This window comes from Monodelphis domestica, chromosome 3, assembly GCF_027887165.1.
Source record: "Monodelphis domestica isolate mMonDom1 chromosome 3, mMonDom1.pri, whole genome shotgun sequence".
Taxonomy (NCBI): domain Eukaryota; kingdom Metazoa; phylum Chordata; class Mammalia; order Didelphimorphia; family Didelphidae; genus Monodelphis; species Monodelphis domestica.
The window spans coordinates 458,185,952-458,206,065 of NC_077229.1; the positions used below are offsets into that span (position 1 = coordinate 458,185,952).

Sequence of the window (20,114 nt, forward strand, 5' to 3'; positions counted from 1 at the left end):
GTCCAGGGAAACCTTGAATCCCATGCCAATTCCGCAGTGCTATTCTGTACTGTGCAATGCGCTACTCAAGCAAGCTCCATGGGCATGCTGTCAAATGTTGTCAAAGGAGGGGTCACTACGCCACATGTAAAAGCAAGGCCACTTACAGACTTAGAAAACTATTTTGCTACATGTTTCCTAATTACATTCTTTTTAGAACATTATTACTCTTTAATAACAAATCAATTGATACGCATACATCATTTTAAAGCTAATGGAAATCATTACTGGCCTTTAGCAATAAATGAGTGTGAACCAAAATGAGGTTTTTTTAAAAAAGGCTTTGCATCATCTCACACATTGCTCATAATACAACCTCAAAGTCGAAGCCATTTTCTTAATATCAGTCTTCAATAATAAGTTGTTTATGTGGATCATAGCTTCCAAGAAGTTCAATTTTAACTTTGTAATTTTTAATTTGATTAACTTTCCTATTCACCCACACACAATTTATGATCAAAGGCAAGGAAATCTTCTTTGGTAATCTGCCTGGCAATATGATTCATAATAATGCCATGTTTTTTCATACAAGTCAGCCTTAATAATCAAGGTTTCCTATTTCATATGTAGATGTTGCTGCATTGTAGCCTCTATTTATCTGAAATATTTTGATCAGTTACAAGTTTCCTAAAAATTCTTCTGCTACAAATGAGCATCAAATATTCCTCAAACACACTAACAGCATAGACTTGATCCTTCCTGGGGCCATTTTTTTTCATCTTCTATTATCTCCTAATTACATGGTTAAAATTTCTATTTTATTTTTAACCCCTTCTCTTCTGTTTTGGAATGTATTCTTTCTAGCAATAACAATTAGCTACTCAGCAGTATAGGACAGTTCTGAAGGACTCATGACAAAGGATGCTATACACCTCCAGGGAAAGAACTGTTGGAGTCAAATACAGATCAAAGCATAGCATTTATCACATTATCTTATTTATAGCATTATTTGGAGGACTTGGTTTTACATAGTTATTCTCTTAGAACAATGACCTATATGGAAGAATATTTTGCATGGTAATAAATGTAGAAACAAGATCAAATTATTTACCCTTTCTGGGAGGGGAGAAGGAAGTGAGGGAAGAAGATAATTTACATCTCATAATTTTGGAAAACTTATGTTGAAAATTTTTAATTACACTTAATTGGGAAAATAAAATATCTTTGAATAAAAAAAATTACAATACGGTTCTAAGGCGGAAGTGTAGTAAGGACTAAGCACTGGGACTTGTGTAGATAACACAGCTAGAAAGTATCTCAGGCCAGATTTGATCCCAGGACCTCCTGTCTCTGGGCTTGGCTCTCTATCCACTGAGCGACTTATTTGTCCTTTCCTAATTACATTTTAATCTTGTTCAGCCAAAGGGAGGGCCCTGTCTTTAGTGTAAATGGTTACAACATTAGATAATTTAAAGTAACATATAGAGAACCTCCTGATACCCTGTCTCCCTTCCTTACCTCCTGCTATCTCTACTAACACCTACACCAGTCAAAGATCATATATTTTCTGTCAGTCACCTTGTTGTGGTGAGTGCAAAAACAAAAACAACTGAATAGCAAAGAAATTAGGACCTTGAAACAGATTTCCAGAAACAAGTGCTTTGAGGGCTCTCAGAAAGTGTGTGAGCATGACAGATTGGTAAATGATAGTAAACTGCAAAATGAAATCTGGAATCTACTCACCATCTAAGGCAGGAACTGGAAAATGTCTTCTGTCTGTCTAGTTTAAATTGCACAGAACAAAATCTTATAACTTAAGTTGGTTATCAACAAATTTCAGTAGAACAAGATCTCATTGTCGTTGTACCAGACACACAAATCCATACAGCTACAGAAGATAATAGCTGGGACTTTGATCCTGTTGCTCATTTTTATGATAATGCCACTAATGAACCTTGGAAAACCAGATGTAGGATGGATTATTATATTATAGATGAGCCGTTGGAGATGATAGATGTCAATTTCTGAGCCAACCTAAAGAGGACATCTATTTTTGGTCACTCAGTGGGAGGCCCTGGAGTTGTGATTTGTTCTTTGAAGAATTCCAACAAATACAAATCTGTGACAACATTCTCTTCAATATGAAATCCCGTGCTCTGTCCTTAAGGAGGGGAGGGCAGAAGACCTTCAATAAATTTTTAGGATGATTGGGAAGCAGATGATGCTACTCATCTTGGAAATCTTGTCCAGATCCTCAGGTAGGCATATTGATTGATCATGGCAAAGATTTAAGGTAAGCAGAACTTTTTAAAAATATAGGATTATACATTTCAAAATGACAGCTTATGAATATTCACTTCCAGTTTTTATCAAACAGCTAACCCACCTTCTGAAAAAAAATACATAAAATCAAGCAATTTGATTCTAATTTTTTCATAAGTACCCTGAGAGAAGACATGTGTCATAGTTTTAGATTGATTTGAAATCCTTGTTAAATAAAGTTTAAAAGATCACAGAATATATAAATGCACATAGCTGACTAAAGAATATCGTAAGCAATCAGTTATCAGTCACTGTGTGTAACAGTTCTGCAGAGAACTAAATGCTGGAATTTATGTCTCAATAGAAAAAAAAGAGACAATACATATTTTTAAAGTAACTTCTAGAAGAATATAAAAACCAAGAGCTAAGTTTCTAAAGGGACAGATACTTCAATGTAATGCCTTGATAAATTTATGATTTCATCACTTTGAGTATTCTTTTCCAAGGTAGATTTCAACACATCAACACCTTCTCATCCTATGCAATTCTTGTCCATATACTTCCCCACAGGATATCCACCCAACAAGTTAATGGTATTTCTATAGCTGTCAACACTTTATGAGTATCAATGGAACAAGTTAGAAGTCCATCCATTGTTCCCTTCTACTATATGAATGCTCCAACTTTTTAGGTCATACATCTCTCTTACTGCCATCCTTGTGATACTTCTCTTGTGCAATTCCTCATTTGCTAGGTGTTGAAACCTGCTCATACCCACAATACATATCTTCAATTTGGGGGAGAGAAGACCCTCAACTTTCATTCTTTGAAGGCTGACTCATAGTATTACTAGAAAAATGCTGTCATTAAAAAGGTGGACCTCCATTTCAGGAAGAAACTTTTGGTTATTAAAAACCCTGGACAATTGCCCAAAAATCATTCCTCTACTCTCTTTATGTTTAGTCCTAGATGCAGTTTATAGTATTTGTCCAGATTAGCCATATGTCATATTAAAATCCGCACATAGGCATTTTCATCCATATAATTTTTCTGTATAAATAATTAGGCCAAATTATTTTAAGTTTCTAGATGTCATTTGGGAGACTTTGCAATGTTCCAATACAATATCACTGAGCAACTGGAAGAATACTAACATTGCCAAGATTTCTGAATGAGTTTAAGAAATTAGCAAAGGAGTTAGGTGACTGAGGACATTTTTTGATTTCTAAATTTTAATTGACTTAAGCTTTGTTCTATTCTTCTTACATAAAATGCTTACTTTGATCCCTCATCATATGGATATGATTCTGAGTAATTAAAGGCTCTGCTATCAAAGCAAAATATCTAGAAAGTTCTACAAAATAAAAAAGATATAAATACAGGTCCAGTAATAGACTACATGTCTAACTATGAAGACAAACCTAAGTAAGTTTAAAAAGGCTCACCTTCATAAGCCTGGCTTCCAGTTGATACCTTTAAAACCAGAACAACTCATGCCAAAACATCTTTTAAGACATAGAGAGATTGCAATCTATAACCAAAAAGGAATACACCAATTAAGTCATAGATTGTTAAAATATTCTTCAGGCTAGTTCTTTACTCTTCAAATTTCAACCTTACTCATCTAACAAAAATGCAGACTCATTTTTGGTTCTCAGAGATACCTATCCTTAATTAAATATCTCACGCTAATTTGGTTTTCTGGCCAAATTATCATTTTTTCCCCAGGAAGAATGACCTCTTCTGCCTACTCACTCAATTAACTAATATCTAAAGTTTGATTGTGGAAAAAGGGAAATAACAGTTGTCAGAAGTGTTCAAATGATCATTGTTGACTAATTTCAGCTGTGCCCAATTCTTTGTGACTTGGGGTTCTCTTGGAAAAAATACTGCAGTAGTTTTCCATTTTCTTTACTAGCTCATTTTACAAATGAAAAACTGAGGCAACCGGGATTAAGTGATTTTCCCAAGGTCACACAGCTAGTAAGTGTCTGAAATTGACTTTGAACTGAGGAAACTTGAGTCTTCCTGACTCCAAGCTCAGCATTCTATCCACTGTACTACCTAGCTGTCCCCTTGTGATTCTACCTTTATATTTAAGGCACTCATTTGACAAGTAAATGAAAGTACAACCATGTTCACATTACTTCACTGATCAAGAATGTATCATTCATAATGGAGTCCATCTTCTGAGAAAGAACTTTTGGAGTAAGAATGAAGATCAAAGCATATGATTTTTCCTTTAGGTGTATTTGTGTTTTTATTTTGAGGTTTGGTTTGATATGAGTAATCTCTTACAACAATGAACAATACAAAAATGTTTTGCATGATAATACATATATAACCCAGAATAAACTGCTTACCACCTGCAGGAATAGGAAGGGAAGGGAGGAAGGGAGACAATTCGGATTTTATTACTTCAGAAAATATTGTTACTGTCATCACTGTCAATATCTTCACTCCAACATTCCAACTGCTGTTTGCTCCACTTCAGTGGCAGGAAATCAAAAGCTTGATTCAGTTTTCCTTTCCACAAATATAATTAGGAAAATAATATATATTAAAATGTACTATAAGTTATTACTACCTCATATATCATGCCCACACTCCTTTTTCTTTTACTTTTGTGGCTTTTTATACTCTGATCTAGCTCTGTCTTTCCCCATTCTATCTATCTTTATTCCTCACTATTATCCAATCTTTGCCCCAGTCAGATAATTATTTTTATCATCTCCCATAGATCATCTTTTTCCATTGCTTTTTAAATACCCATTGGGTATATTTCCTATATCTGAGGACCTAGCCAAATTCTACTCATCATGTATCCTTTTCTACTAAAGCTCACGTTAGTCTTTTGTCAAATTTACAATCAGTATTAAACAGTTTGGCAACTAACAGCTTCAACTGTTTCATGTATGGTAGTTTGGTAGTTTTTTCAACCCTTACTTTCTATATAGAATCAATACTAAATATCAATTCCAAGGCAGAAGAGTGAGCTAAGCAATGAAGGTTAAGTGACTCTTCCAGGGTCTCACAGCTAAAAAATATCTAAGGACATTTTTGAATCCAAGACCTCCTGTCTCCTGGCCTGGTTCTCTATCCACTGAGGCACCTGGCTGCCCATGTCTGCAAGTTTTGTCTTCTCAACTAGATTGTAAGCTCCTTTAAAGCAAGTATGACATAAACATTTTCTGCATTCTTCACTACATTTAGCACAATGTTAGGTACTGTAATAAAGGGATTTTTTATGTGGGGAGAGAGAGAGAGAGGGAGAGAATGGAGTCTTCCCTCCCTCAAGGTCAGAACAAATGGAGGAGGAGTTGATGTTGGTTTTGGATCAAGAGGTAGAAGGAGGGTGAGTTTGTTGTTTCCCCCTTCCAGTCCTCTTTAGTTATGGCTCCTCACTAAACCTGACTGTTCACTCCCCATTGTTTGGCTCTGTCTAAATATCAAGCTTCTTTAATCTGGGGAGAGAGTGATCTCTCTCCCTCCTCAGTTCTACTGCCCTTCCCTCAGTCTTCAGTCAGTTAAAGTTTGTTAACAAGTTTATTCTAATAACAGGGATGAAGGATAAGGTTGAATGGCTGGTAGATTGGGGTCAGGAGGGAAGAGGGAAAAGGAGATCCCTAGCTAGCTAAACTCTTCTCCTCAAAGTTAGGCAACCCAGATTTGGTGACCTGAGCTCCTGAGAGGTTCAGAGTGTTGAACCTTGGCTTTTGGCACCACACAGCAGGTGTCCCCAAGTTCAGGGTTAAGGGAAATTGGGATAAGTCTCCTTGTGGACTCTTTTTCTCTCCAATTCTCTGTCCATTTGCTGGTTTGGGAGGATTGTGATCAGGTTCCAGGAAGGAAAGATTTCTTGGATCAGGATCCAGTCAGATATTTACCCTCTCCTCAAGAAGTCTCAAGTCAAGAGAAGGAAGACCGACTCCTTCTGGGTTGTTCCCTTTCCCAAGGTTCCACACCTTTTCAGCCCATCCCCTCTACTGGTGATGGAATCTTTGCAGTTTCTCCAGACTTTTCCCCTTTCAAAAGTCTGGATTTGTGTCTCTCACAGTACAATCCAAACACTAAATAAATATACTCCTTTATTTTTAAAAATTAAATATTATTTTATTTTCAAATTAGGATCAGTCATTTCCTCCAACTTCCCTCCCCTTATCCTATTGAAAAAGCAAGTTCATTCTTATTTGTTTTTTTTTTTTTATGTTTCTCTTAACTCCTGGGTTTGTACTTCTCTGAACTTCTCTGAAGTTCTGTTCTTTTCTTAGAAATATTTGACAGTCTTATTTCATTAAATATTCATGTTTTCTTCTGTAGCATTATATTAATTTTTGCTAGGAAAGTTACTCTTGACTATAAGCCCATATCCTGTAAGCCTTTTGGATAATCATATTCCAAGTTCTCTGAGCATAGTGGTAGCTGCTAAATTATGAGTGATTGTGACTGGTTCCTTAGTGCTCAAATTCATTTTTCTGGATCCTTGTATATTTTGGCTATGATTTTTGCCTCTTGACTGCTCCATGAATGAGACATTCCATCTCTTGGCTCTTCATATTTGTTATCCATGCCTAGAATGATCTCCCTCCTTAAGTCTATCTATTGATTTCTTTGGCTTCCTTTAATTCCTAATTAAAATCCTGTCTTTTACGAGAAGCCTTTCCCAACCCCTCTATTCTTGTGACTTTTCTTTGCAAATTATTTGCATTTATACCATTGTATATTGTATCCTGTTTGCATGTTGTACTCTGTAACTCCTCCATTCAATTGTAAGCTCTTTGAAGGGACTTTTTTATTTAAAATTTTTTATTTAATTAATTAACTTAGAATATTTTTCCATGATTACATGATTCATGTTCTTTCCCTCCCCTCCTCTCACCCCCCCCTTCCATATCCAAAGAGCAATTCCACTGGGTTTTACATGTGTCCTTGATCAAGACCTATTTCAGTATTATTAATATTTGCATTAAGGTAATTGTTTAGCGTCTACATTCCCAATCATATAGCCATCGACCCATGTGATCAAGCAGTTGTTTTTCTTCTGTGTTTTTACTCCCACAGTTCTTTGTCTGGATGTGGATAGTGTTCTTTCTCATAAGTCCCTCAGAATTGTCCTGGATTATTATATTGCTGTTAGTAGAGAAGTCCATTACATCCAATTGTGCCACAGTGTATCTGTCTATGTGTATAATGTTCTCCTGGTTCTGCTTCTTTCACTCTGCATCAATTCCTGGAGGTCATTCCAGTTCACATGGAATTCCTCTAGTTCATTATTTCTTTTAGCACAATAGTATTCCATCACCACAATTTGTTCAACCATTCCCCAATTGAAGGGCATCTCCTCCTTTTCCAATTTTTTGCCACCACAAAGAGTGCAACTATAAATATTTTTGTACGTCTTTATCCTGATTATCTCTTTGAGTTGTATAAACCCAGCAATGGTATGGCTGGAACAAAGGGAAGACAGTCTTTTAGTGCCCTTTGGGCATAGTTCCAAATTGCCATCCAGAATGGTTGGATCAATTCACAACTTCACCAGAAATGCATTAATGTCCCAACTTTGCCACATCCCCTCCAACATTTATTACTTTCCTTTGCTGTCATGTTAGCCATTGTGCTAGGTGTTTTGATTTGCATTTCTCTAATTATGAGGTTTAGAACACTTTTTCATGTGCCTATTGATAGTTTTAATTTCTTTATCTGAAAATTGCCCATTCATGTCCCTTGCCCATTTTTCAATTGGGGAATAGCTTGCTTTTTTGTACAATTGATTTAGCTCCTTATAAATTTGAGAAATTAAACCTTTGTCAGAGGTTTTTGTAATAAACTTTTTCCCAATCTGTTACTTCTGAAGGCAGGGACTTTTGTTTATCTCTTTTTGTATCCCCAATACTTATCCAAGTGCCTGGCACATAGTAGGTAAATAATAACTGTTTATTGGTTGATTAATTTGCTATTCTGGAGAGTTTTCATTTTGAAGTTTCCTTCAGGAAATGATTGGTAGGTTCTTTCTATTTCCATTTTCCTCTCTGTTTCTAAAAACTCTGGACAGCTTTCTTTTAAAATTTCTTGAAATATGATGTATAGGATCTTTTTTATTCATAATGTTCAGATAATTCAATGATTCTTAATTTTTTTCCTCAATCTGTTTCTTAGGTCAATTATGTTTTCTGTGAGATATCTTTCATTTTCTTCTTTTTTTTTCAATCTTTTGGCTTTTTAAAATATTTTTTGTAGCCTCATGAAATTATTGGCTTCTGTTTGGATCTAATTTGTTGCTTGGGCCAGGTGTTATATTTCTTGTGCCAATCCCTTTCCAATTCTTTCTTCCATTTCTCTCATTTTTTCCATATTTTTCTCAAGCACTCTCATACCATTTACTTAAAATTTTTAAACTTTTATTGTGTTCTTGTTTCAGGAATTCTAGTTGAATTTTGTGCCGGAGTTGTGTTTTCCTTCAAGGTTTTGCTCAAAACTGTTTTGGAGTCAATCTCTTCTACATTTTTATGTTGAGCATCCCTGCCACCAAGGTCATTATGTTGGGGGGAGGAGGTTGTTTATGTACTCTTCCAGTTTACTTCCTGATTGAAGATTTGATGTCAGAACTAGACTCTGGCATTCCTTGAAGGAAGGTCTGTTCCTGTTGCTGCTTTGGGAGAATATTGTTTGTCATATTATTCCAAGATCTCAGAAACAGGCTAGGGACTTGAAAGCTTTCATTGCTCCCAAAGTGACCAGATTCAGGGCAAGATCTGATTGCCACCCCTCTGGTCTGAGCTCTGCAAGTTCCTGGCCTGGGTTTGAGTCTTAGCAAAAGTAATCTACTGCCATACTCTGTCTCTATCAGTCAACTGGAAAACAGATAGCAGAATTATAGGCTCCCCTTTGACCAACTCTTGCTCTGCTTATTCCTTTGTAGGGTAGGCTAAATAGTGGGAGTACAACCCTGATTTGCACCTGATATCTGATACTATGATTTCTTTAGTTGCTTCTGAATTTTCTCCTTTCCTGTTACATTGCCCAGAGTCTCTCATACTTGGGAATGCTATTGGTATGCACAAGTTCCCTTCTCACTCCACCCTTGATCTGCAACCTAGAACTGGGTCTTGGGTGATAAAACTGGCATTTAGCATCTGTCCCCATTGTAGTGCCCCTGTGTGGGTCTTGGGGCACCCTGCTATGGGTCTGAGAACTCCTCTTCCCTCTGGCCTTGTAGCCCGAGCCATTCTAGTGTCCAAAGACTTCTCTGCCTGTTTCCCTTTGACAAACTGGACTAAACAAAGGACTCACTGTGACTTTTAGTGAATTTCCTCATCAGGATTGGGTCTGGTGCATTTTTTAGATCTGTTAGGAAGACTCTGTAGAAATGAACTCATTGTTTTGCTTCCTATTAGTCCACCATCAGCCATGTTTATTTGTTTTTTAAAGAAGGCATTTGGAGCCTGGAGCTAGTTTGGGGGGGTTTGTCAGCTTTGCAAAGACATGCCTAGTGAAACTGAATGATAACTGTAAGTCTCTGCATATATCCTTGGCTGTCATAAAGTCATCTGATATGTGTCCATTTATTAAAAGAACAGAGGAGTATAATAACAAAGATAGTGATTGTGATACAAAGAAGACCTAGGGGATCAACCCACTGAACAAAGATGGCAAAATTGATCTAGATTGATTGGCATATATCATTTAATAGCCTTCTGATTTACTCATTACTGTTCTAATAATTCATACAAAATTTCCCTGGACACAGGAAAGAAGCCCAAGTAAATCCTAAATGTTAAATAAGTGGATAGGACCAATAGGTATCCAACAGCTGTGCCATTCATTGGATATTCTTTTGGAAGTCACTCTAACTCAATATATAGCATAGTAGGCAAGAAAGAGGAAAGGAAATGATTACGAATTCCTTTTACACCAGAGCTTTTATTCTTTTCACACTTGTTCCTCATTTTTATTTTTTCTGATTAAGACCTATTTGACAACCAACTGATTTGAAGCACTTGTCAAAATTATAATTTCAGGTTTAAAATGATCTAACTTCTTGGATATGTGTGAGGTCTTCTTGAGCTCTATTTCATGAGAGAAATTCTGTGAAAACATTAGTATTAGTTCTGATTAGTGAAGAAAACTCTCTTTGTATGTCAATGCCATTTATCAGATTAGAAGTACTCTATTCCTAAAAATGCCATGTTCTTCCTTCTCCCTTGTACACTATATGTTAAATTGGGGAGGTCTAGAATTTAAGTTATCTAAATGCACCAGTTGACTCATTCATTAACTACCCTGATCAAGAGTCACTCATTACTGTTGATAGGGTTGAAGAATCTGTACCTTTTTCTAGTTAATATTGTTTATCAACAATAGCTGATCTGACAGTGGTCCAAAGAGTAAGCCACATGACAGAATGGGAATGTGTGTCATAACCTGTATAAACTCATCAGGAATGTGTAAATCATGTCATAAAAATATGTAGCCTGGATAGACTTCTTTTTTTTTAAGAACAAAAGCATTCTGTGTGGTCTCTTGGAATCAAATATCCCTCAGCCTCAAAATCCCAAGTTTTTTAGCTGAGATCCCCAATAATGACATATTTCATGGTTTTAAGGTGAATACAAATGTATATATATATATATATGTATATATATATATGCTCTCTCTATATATATATTTCTATGAATGAAGATGAACCTCATGAATGAATGTCAGATATATTTTTGTAGATGTCTTCCTTGGTTTGTCTGTCATGGAGTGACAAAGATTTAGACATGACTAAACAACTAGAATGAATGTGAAGCCATGATAATTCTTTCCATTTTTACTGATATAGTTCTGTCCATGTTACCCTTACTCCCTTACTCGATAAACACCATTGACTCCCTATTAACTACAGAACAAATATAAAACCTGTTTCTCATTTGGGCACTGTGTTATTCTCTAGTCTTATTATAATTTATTGCCGCCCCCTCCATACAGTCTATATTCCAGCTATACCAGTGTACTTGTTCCTTGGACACCTGGCCCTCCCTCTCTTATCTCCATGAATCTGCCCTAGTGGTCCCTCCCTCCCTCTTCATCTGTACCTTTTAGAATCCCCAGTTTTCTTCAGGAAAGTACAACTACCACCCTGTGTAAGAAATACCAACAACATGGAAATGGGTTCGAATCAAGGACACATGTGATACCCAGTGGAATAACATGTCGGCTATGGGAGGGGTGGAGGGAGGGGGCATCTTTGTTTCCAAGGAACAATGTTGGAAAATGACCAAATAAAATAATGTATAAAATTAAAAAAAAAAAAGAAATGGAGCTTCCCTTAAGAAAAACAAAAAACAAAAAGAAGTTGTCCATTTTTGTGGAAAGAGATCTAGCATATGAATAATTAACAGGTGTTTTCTACTGTTGTTCACTGAACTGACAGAATAGGCTTCAATTTCAACAGCAGGCATTTCATATAAATTTCAGAAAGAATATCCTGATGGTAATAACAATTGGAATATTTTCACAGGAGAGGAAGTTGAGTCTCTTTCTTGGTTGTTTAAAAAAAAATAGCCTGGGATAATGTGAAGGCATTGTTTTCTGAAAATGAGAGAGGGAAAAGAAGTATAATGAACTATAGTTTCCTTCTGGTATTATGTATTTCTGCTATGTATGTACACATCATACGTACTGACTAGAAGAGTGGATAGAGAATCAGCCTTGAAGTCAGGAAACCTCTGGACAAGTTCTACCTCTAACGCAGACTGACTGTGTGATTCTAGGTAAATCACTTAACCTCTGTTCAACTATACATTGTAGATGTGCTTTGCTGGAAGTATTAATGATGATTCATTGTTGCTAGAAAAATATAATTAAGCTGGGGCACCTAGATGGCTAGGTGGATTTAGAGACAGGAGGTCCTGGGTTCAAATCTGGATCATACACTTCCTAACTGTATGACCCTGCGCAAGTCACTTGACCTTCATTGCCTAGCCCTTACCACTCTTCTGCCTTAGAACCAATACCCTGTATTGACTCCAAGAAAGAAGATAAGGGTTTTAAAAATAAGAATATAGTGAAGCAAAATAAACAAAAAAGACCTTTTCTGATCCAGTACATCTCATTCTGTAACTGTAGTATTGCACCTTTCTATTAGGGTGCAATCTCTTATCAGTCCTCTGGAATACAAGTTGGACATTTGCCTTAATCTGAGTTTTGATGTTTCTAGTGAAACAACCATAGTTTAAATGTCAGGGAAGATAAATTAAATTTACATCAATGCATAAGCATTTCAAGACATCTACATCAACAGGCAATTATTGACTTTGTCTACCGTTTTGGGACATTAAAGGCAAACATTTCACTTTATTACATTCCAGACTTAACACCTCAGGTGTTGCTGATAGGCACTTTACAAACCTTAAAGCTATTGTTTAATCTGAAGACACCTGTCAAAGGATGATACCTTTCCCTCTGAGAAGAAAAGATTGGTTGTAGCGGTCAGAATTTCAATTTCCTTTTCAGCATTGAAGAGACTGAAAAAGACCATGGAGCAGAGTAAAAATTATTTGGGAAAGGGAAATATTATTTGCTTTATGAGTAGATTGTCCTCCCCTTTGTCAGCTGTAATCTCCTGAGTCATTTTTCAGAGAAACGAAAGGTTGGAAAAGAAGCCTCAGCAGAAAGTCCCACAAGAGCCCTCTAAAAGCCAAAGACTGGGGGGAAAGCTAGATGTCTCAGTGGATTGAGAGCCAGGCCTAATGATGGAATGGTCCTGGGTTCAAGTCTTACCTTAGACATTTCCTAGTTGTATGACCCTAGGAAAATTACTTAACCCCCATTACCTATCCCTTACCACTCTTTTGCCTTGGAACCAACACAAAATGTTCATTCCAAAAGAGAAGGTAAGGGTTTATTTTTAAAGCCAAAGGCTAGCCCAGACTATGCTGTCTTCCCATCCCTCATCCTTCAACTTGTGAAAAGGCTGCTTTATCTTCTTCACCAGAGGTAAATGTAGCTGTTCTTTAGGATTTTGTGATATTGCTGTGCATATTCTATTTGTATAGAAAAGGTCTTCCTAGAGTACTTCTGGTGTTGTCACCCATGACTTTCTTCTCAACTACTACATGCTAGTGTGGAGGAAAAAATCTAAAATATTAGTCGACAGCTCCATTATTAATATTCAGCTGAGCAGCTGAGGCTTTGAGGGGAACCTTGAAAACAACATCTGGTGCTGGGTTGGGAAATTAGTACCAGATATGCTTCCTTATCCTACATTTCAGTTCACATAATCAGATCGACAAAAATGGTGAAAAGAGAAAAGGTTTGCTAATTAATTTTTTTTCCTAAAGAAATGATGGACAACTTTTTACATATCAAAATTTTTTCAGAGTTTTGTTTGAAGTATGTAGACCACCTTTAATATACTCAGAGATATTTATTGAATTCTGCATAGAGAACACATGATTTGTAAGGGGGAGGAATAAAGGAATAAAGATTTACTAGACATGATGCCTATTCACATTCAAATAAAAAAACCAAATTCCACTATGGGCTATATGGTCTTCTTCAAGTCAAGTCAAACAAGGAAAAGAAGGCATGTAAATTGTTTACTAGGCTGATTTTTTTGAATTTCCAAATAAATTCTCCATATCTCTATCACTGCATAAAAGGCAACACAATCAATAAACAATCAAGCTGACAGGATGTCAGATCTGATCTGGCATCTTTTTTAGAATGTCCATCTTCCAAAATCACTTGGAATTCCTTGATCAAGTTTTTACTGATTCACAGATGCTGACATCCTTGGAACAGAGGTGTCAAACACACAGCTGAGAGTGCTACCCAAAAATCAGAAAATATTTAATGAAATAAATACAAATATAATAGAACATTGATAATGTCAATATATGGTTCTCTAAGTCAATATGCCAGACAGCTAGGTGGCAAAGTCAATAGAGTGCTGGGTCTGAAGTCAAATAGACTCAACTTCAAGAGCTCAAATCTAGTCTCATACACAATCTGAGTAATCCTGGGCAAGTCACATAACCCTGTTTGTCTTAGTTTTCACATCTATAAAATGAGCTAGAGAAGGAAATGGAAAACCACTCTACCGTCTTTGCTTAGAAAGCCCCAAATGGACTTGGGAAGAGTTGGACATAACTGAAATGACTGAACAACAACAAAAGGTAAATATGCAACTTACAGGGATCCTTTTATTCCTTTTAGTGAATGCAATTTGATTAGACATCACTGATCTGGAGTGAAAGGAAGTGATCATTTGCTCCCCACTTGACTTTGGACAAGTCACTTAGCTTTCTAAACTCTCAGCTTCCTCATCAAGAGAATGAAGAAGTTGGACTAAAGCCCCTTTGAGTTCTGTTTTTAATGAAATTGACAAATATTTATTATTCACCTTCTATGTGCCAGGCCCTGTGCTTAAAGCTGAGAACAAAAAAAAAAGAAAAGTGAAAGAGAGTCCCTGCTCTCACAGACCTATGAGAAGAAGAAGAAATAGCATGCAAACATCTATGTACAAATCAGATACAGAGAGTAAATTGGAAAAGCTAGCTGGCAAGAAGGCCAATCAGAAAAAGCTTTTGCAAAAGGTAGGATTTGTGCTGAGAATTGAAGGAAGTCAGAGAAGCAAATGAAAGGAGAGAGATCATTCCAAAAGGAAAGGGCAATCAGTGAAAATGCCCAGAGGCAAGTGATAGAGAGTACAAGAGGAAGGCAGGGTCATTAAATCTGAGTAGGTGATAGATGAAGAAGGGGAGGGGAGGAGGGTGAGAGGGCACTGGAAAGGCAGGAAGGAGTCAGGTTGTGTATGGAAGGCTTCAAAAACTAGAGAATTTTATATTTGATTTTTTTAGGTAAAAAGAAGCTAGTGGAGTTTCTATTATAGGGGGTGACTTGCTAAGACTTGCTATCACATAGACAGCTAAGTGGAGGGTAGAGTGAAGTGGGAGAGAAACTTAAGGCAGAATTAATAATCTGTGGTTATTTGGTTGCTTCTCAATCATGTTCTACCCTCTGTTGACCCCATTTGGGATGTCCTTGGTAGAGATTCTGGAGTGGTTTGCCATTTCCTTCTCCAGCTCATTTTAAATATGAGGAAACTGAGGCCAACGGGGTTAGGTGACTTGCTCTGGGTCACAGAGTAAGTATCTGAGGCCAGATTTGAACTTGGGTCTTTCCCGAATCCAGGCCTGGCACTCTATCCACTGTACCACCTGGCACCTGCATCAAAATGGTAGCAGTCCCAGAGGAGAGAAGAGAACATCTACACAAGGAGGTTGTCATAAGGGTATGTGTCTATAGGACTATCTATAGGGTATCCCTAGAAATTATAAAACTTGGGAACAAATTAAATATGGTGGGGCAGAGAAGGTAGAACATGACAATGAAAACCTGGGTGACTGGGAATATAGTGATGCTTTCAACAGCAATAGGGAAATTTGGAAGAGAGAAGTGATTTAGAGGAAAGATCATGAGTTCCACTTTGGATATTATGAATTAAAGACACCTATGGCACATCTTATCACTCTCCTATAAAGAATAGTTGAACATAGGGACCAGAACTCTGGATCAAGTGGATTTTAGAAAAATTTTGAAAGGAAATTTCCCTAGTATATGACACTTGGTGACAGGTAGTCTTCCTAAAAATATTAATCATGATGACAGCTTAGTTTTTATGTGGCACTTTAAATTTAGCAAAGAACCTGACATATGTTATTGCATTTGATCTTCACAATAACACTATGAGTTAGGTACTATTATTACATTATCCCCATCTAACAGGAGAGTAAACTGAGCCTGAGAGAGATGACTTGCCCAGAATCACAGAACTAGGGTTTTAGATAGCATTTGAAAACAGTTCTTCCTGGATTCAGGTTTAGGACTCTTATCTACTGCATTACCTACTGACCTACTGTTTACCACAATTGTAAAAATAATGTTGAAATCCAGTTCCAGAAATATGCACTTCTAACAGCTAGGTGACCCAGTGGATAGGACAGCAGGCCTAAAAACTGGAAGATCTGAATTCAAATCTGGCCTTGGACACTGTCTGTGTAATCCTAGGAAAGTTATTTAATTTCTGAATCCCTCAGTTCTTCATCTGTAAAAGGGGGATAATAATAGCACCTATCTCTCCAGGTTGTTGTGAGAAGTGAGTCAATAACCATAAAGCAATTAGGACAATTCCTGGCACATAATAAATACTAGATAAATGTTAGCTATTACTTTTTATGAGTTATCATTATCTTATTTCCCCTATTCATACAATTTGCCTTGATGAATATTTATCAGTTAGTCATGGTGTTTGATAGCTCTTTGCTAGTCCTGGAGCTACAAAGACAAAACAAAATAGTCCCTGCCCTCAAGGAGCTCACAACATATACATAGATTCATATTGTAGAGATTGCTTTACTTTATGTTTGTCATTTGTTTTGATTAGGGATTCCTCTACAATTTTTGTTTTTTGCTTCAAGTCATTCCAGATATTAAAACAATTGTTAAAATATAAAAAAAGCCACAGGAATATATCGCAAAGACTATATGTGTGTGTGTGTGTGGTCATGTTGCATTTAAAGCACATACAAAAGTTAATTGAATATTAGATTAGATTGGGTTAAACTATTTTTCTCCAATAATTTAAATATTTTGATTTTTATAAAAATTCATCTCTTTTATATGTTGTTCATTTTATTAATACATATTTGAGGAAAGTTTCCACATATCTCTTATTTATTTATTTTTATTTTAATAACAAGTTTCCACATAAGTTTTCCAAAATTATATGATCAATATTGTCTCCCTTCTTTCTTCTATCCCTGCTCTGGGATCTGATGAGCAATTCAATCTGGCTTATACATGTATTATCATGCAAAACATATTTCCATATTATTCATTTTTATAAGTGAATACTGAAACCCCAAAACATATGCCCAAACAAATAAGTGATAAATTATGCATTTTCATCTGTATTCCTATTCCCACAGTTCTTTCTCTGGAGGTGAATAGCATTCTTTTTCATAAATCCCTCAGAATTGTCCTGGATCATTGTGTTGTTGTTAGTAGCTAAGTGTATCTCAATTGATTGTTCCACAATATTGCTTTTACTCTGTACAATGTTTTCCTGGTTCTGCTTATGTCACTCTGTATCAGTTCATATAGGTCTTTCCAGCTCTTGTGAAATCATCCTGTTCATCATTTCTTATAGCAAAATAGTATTCCATCATCCAATTTACTTTTTATTTAAAAAAAAAACTCAATTGTCTCATAACTACTCTTGCTTTTTTAACAAAATGGATTCTCTCTCTCTCTTCAGATTTTTTCAAGGAAGTACCTTTATTTTGTTTGATATAATTTTTATTTTGTTTTTTAAAAAATATTTTTTCATGGTTGCATGATTCATGTTGTTTCTTTCCCCTCTTCCCTCCCCACTCCTGGAGCAGACAAGCAATTCCATTGGGTTATTATCACTCAAAACCCATTTCTATATTATTCATTTTGTAATTCTCTCCAGCTTTTAAAGTACAGTCTACTCCCAAATGAGAAAATGAAAACAACGGTTTTTTTTTTTCTGTTTCAAATGGGGCTTTCCAGAATTAACGGGGGGGCATTGCCAGCCCTCCAGCTATCCTTTCTGGATTAGTTCCAATGTCTTCATTACTCTATTATCATCAAGTTTCCCAAAGTGATCAAAAGTCTGGACCCCTTTGGTTTCCCTTTTCCACAAGACAGTATGTCATAACATCTGGCTTTTCATGTATAATAAAATAATTGGCAGATTCTGTTAATCAGCTAATTCAAAGAGTTCTAAGTAGAGGGAATGACTACTCATAAGAATGCCATATTCTTTCTAAGGTCAAATGAGATGGCTTTGAACCATTCAATCTGCTCAATCCATAGCAGCTCTTCTAGAGCTCTGTGATACATTTGGAGATGCATAGGTAAGGAAACAGGCCCTGAACCCGCACAATATCTGGCAACTAGATGGACCTGAGGTTTGAAAACCTCTCTTTCTCATAACAGCCCCATGAAGTAGGTAGTACAAATATTATCCTCATTTTACAGATGATAAAACTGAGATTCTGAAAAGTTGCCACTTGCCTAAGATCACACAGCTAGGAAGTATATATCTGAATCCCAAGCTAGCCCTGTGCCATACTCTTGCTATCTAAACAACTATTTTGCTCCCTGTTTAATTTGATTATGATGAAATTGGTTCAGGACTGTAGTTCCATTGTCCTCTCTACCAGAACTTACTCTGAGGGCTTAGGAAATTAATTTCATACTACAACCTTTTTTTGTCTTTGTCTCTGTTAAAATAAAAATAACAATACTTGATCTCTGTGACTTTGTAAGAAGGCAAGATAATGATGAAAATGTTTTTTATTTAAATTTCATGGAATGAGGGGAGAAAACCGTATAAAATAGGACTTCTCAGTATATATCCATTACATAGACCATTGAAATTTTATATTCATTTAATATCCTTCATATGCTAGGCAGTGAATACATTTATACATGAACACTACCCTCAAAGAGTTTTTATTCTTTTTTTTTTAAAGAGTTTTTATTCTAAGGCATTTTGTGCCTTAAAATTCTCATGGAGTTTTCTTTTATTCATTTTGTCACTCTAATATACTCTTTGACAGAATATGTCCAATTTAAATTTACAAGCCTTTAGTAACTATATAAAGTAGAGTTCAAGGTGTGATTTGGTAAACTTGCAAAAGTTCATCTTTCAGTCAGTTGTCCATAATTCAAAAAGTGCTTTCTCACAGAAGTAGTGTTGTATAAAAGATTGGTTTCCCAAGCCAAACTGTAGCACTTACTTAATTCAGAATGTATCTGAATCATGGTTAAATAATTACAATCTAATATATTAAGTATCTATAATGGCAGAGAATAGCTAGCTGTTCTGTCCATTAGGGTTTGGTTACTTGTCCTCAGTGACTTTTAAGGCTCTTCATAGCTCTAGACTCATGAAGACCAAGTTGGGTTCTAAGGAACTTTGGTTCCTGAGGTCAGATCCTTCTCATATTTTCTGGTTCTTTACCCCACAACCACAGAGCCCAGAGGAGAGTCACTCAGAGACTTGGCTTATATCTAGGATTTTCCCCAAAAGAGAGTAAAAAAAAATGTTCAATATATAATGTAGATTAGCCATAGGACAACTATTTATTTTCTTCACACTGAACTACTAAAACACATAAAAGAATTCAGAAGTTTATATCAACATAAACTTAATCATGAAGAAACAACTCTAAATTTCTATTATAGTCTGCCAAAAAGTTGAGACCTAAATAACAAAAAGTGAAACGTTTTTTCAGGATTGCTGAAAAAAACATCTGACCTCCTGAGCTTTTCACTATCACAATAGCTCCCTCAAGGCAGAGGATTCCAGTAAACTAGGCTCAGGGTTAGTCTCTGACTCCTGCCAGGACTCATCTTCTTTAATAAGCATTGTAATAGCCAAAAGAGAAATTCTTAAAGCATAATCAGTGCCACACAAAGAACCCAGAAACTTTCAAACTCCTGAGGCAGCCACACACTGTAAGTCAGTCTCCCAAGATTATTATTGGCACCTATTCAGGGGAAGTAAAAAAAAATTACAAAGCAGAAAGAGGAAGCCAGAATTCTAAGATTCCCATTCAGTTTCACCTAGTCAGCACATGCAAAGCTACCCTTAAGGGTAGAAAAAGTAGGAGACAGTAGCTTTTCTCTTGAGTACCTCATGAGAAGTCTGAAAAAAAGAGACAGACAGACACACACACACATACATACATACACATACAGAGAGAGAGAGAGAGACAGAGAGAGAGAGAGAGAGAGAGAGAGAGAGAGAGAGAGAGAGAGAGAGAGAGAGAGAGAGAGAGAGAGAGATGGAA

At 36.2% G+C, this 20,114-nt stretch overlaps 1 pseudogene; it reads right to left on the minus strand.

Moving 5' to 3' along the window:
• Positions 1-273: 273 nt before the first annotated feature.
• The window catches only part of LOC130458124 (low molecular weight phosphotyrosine protein phosphatase-like), a 54,754-nt pseudogene continuing 34,913 nt past the window's right edge, over positions 274-20,114 (minus strand).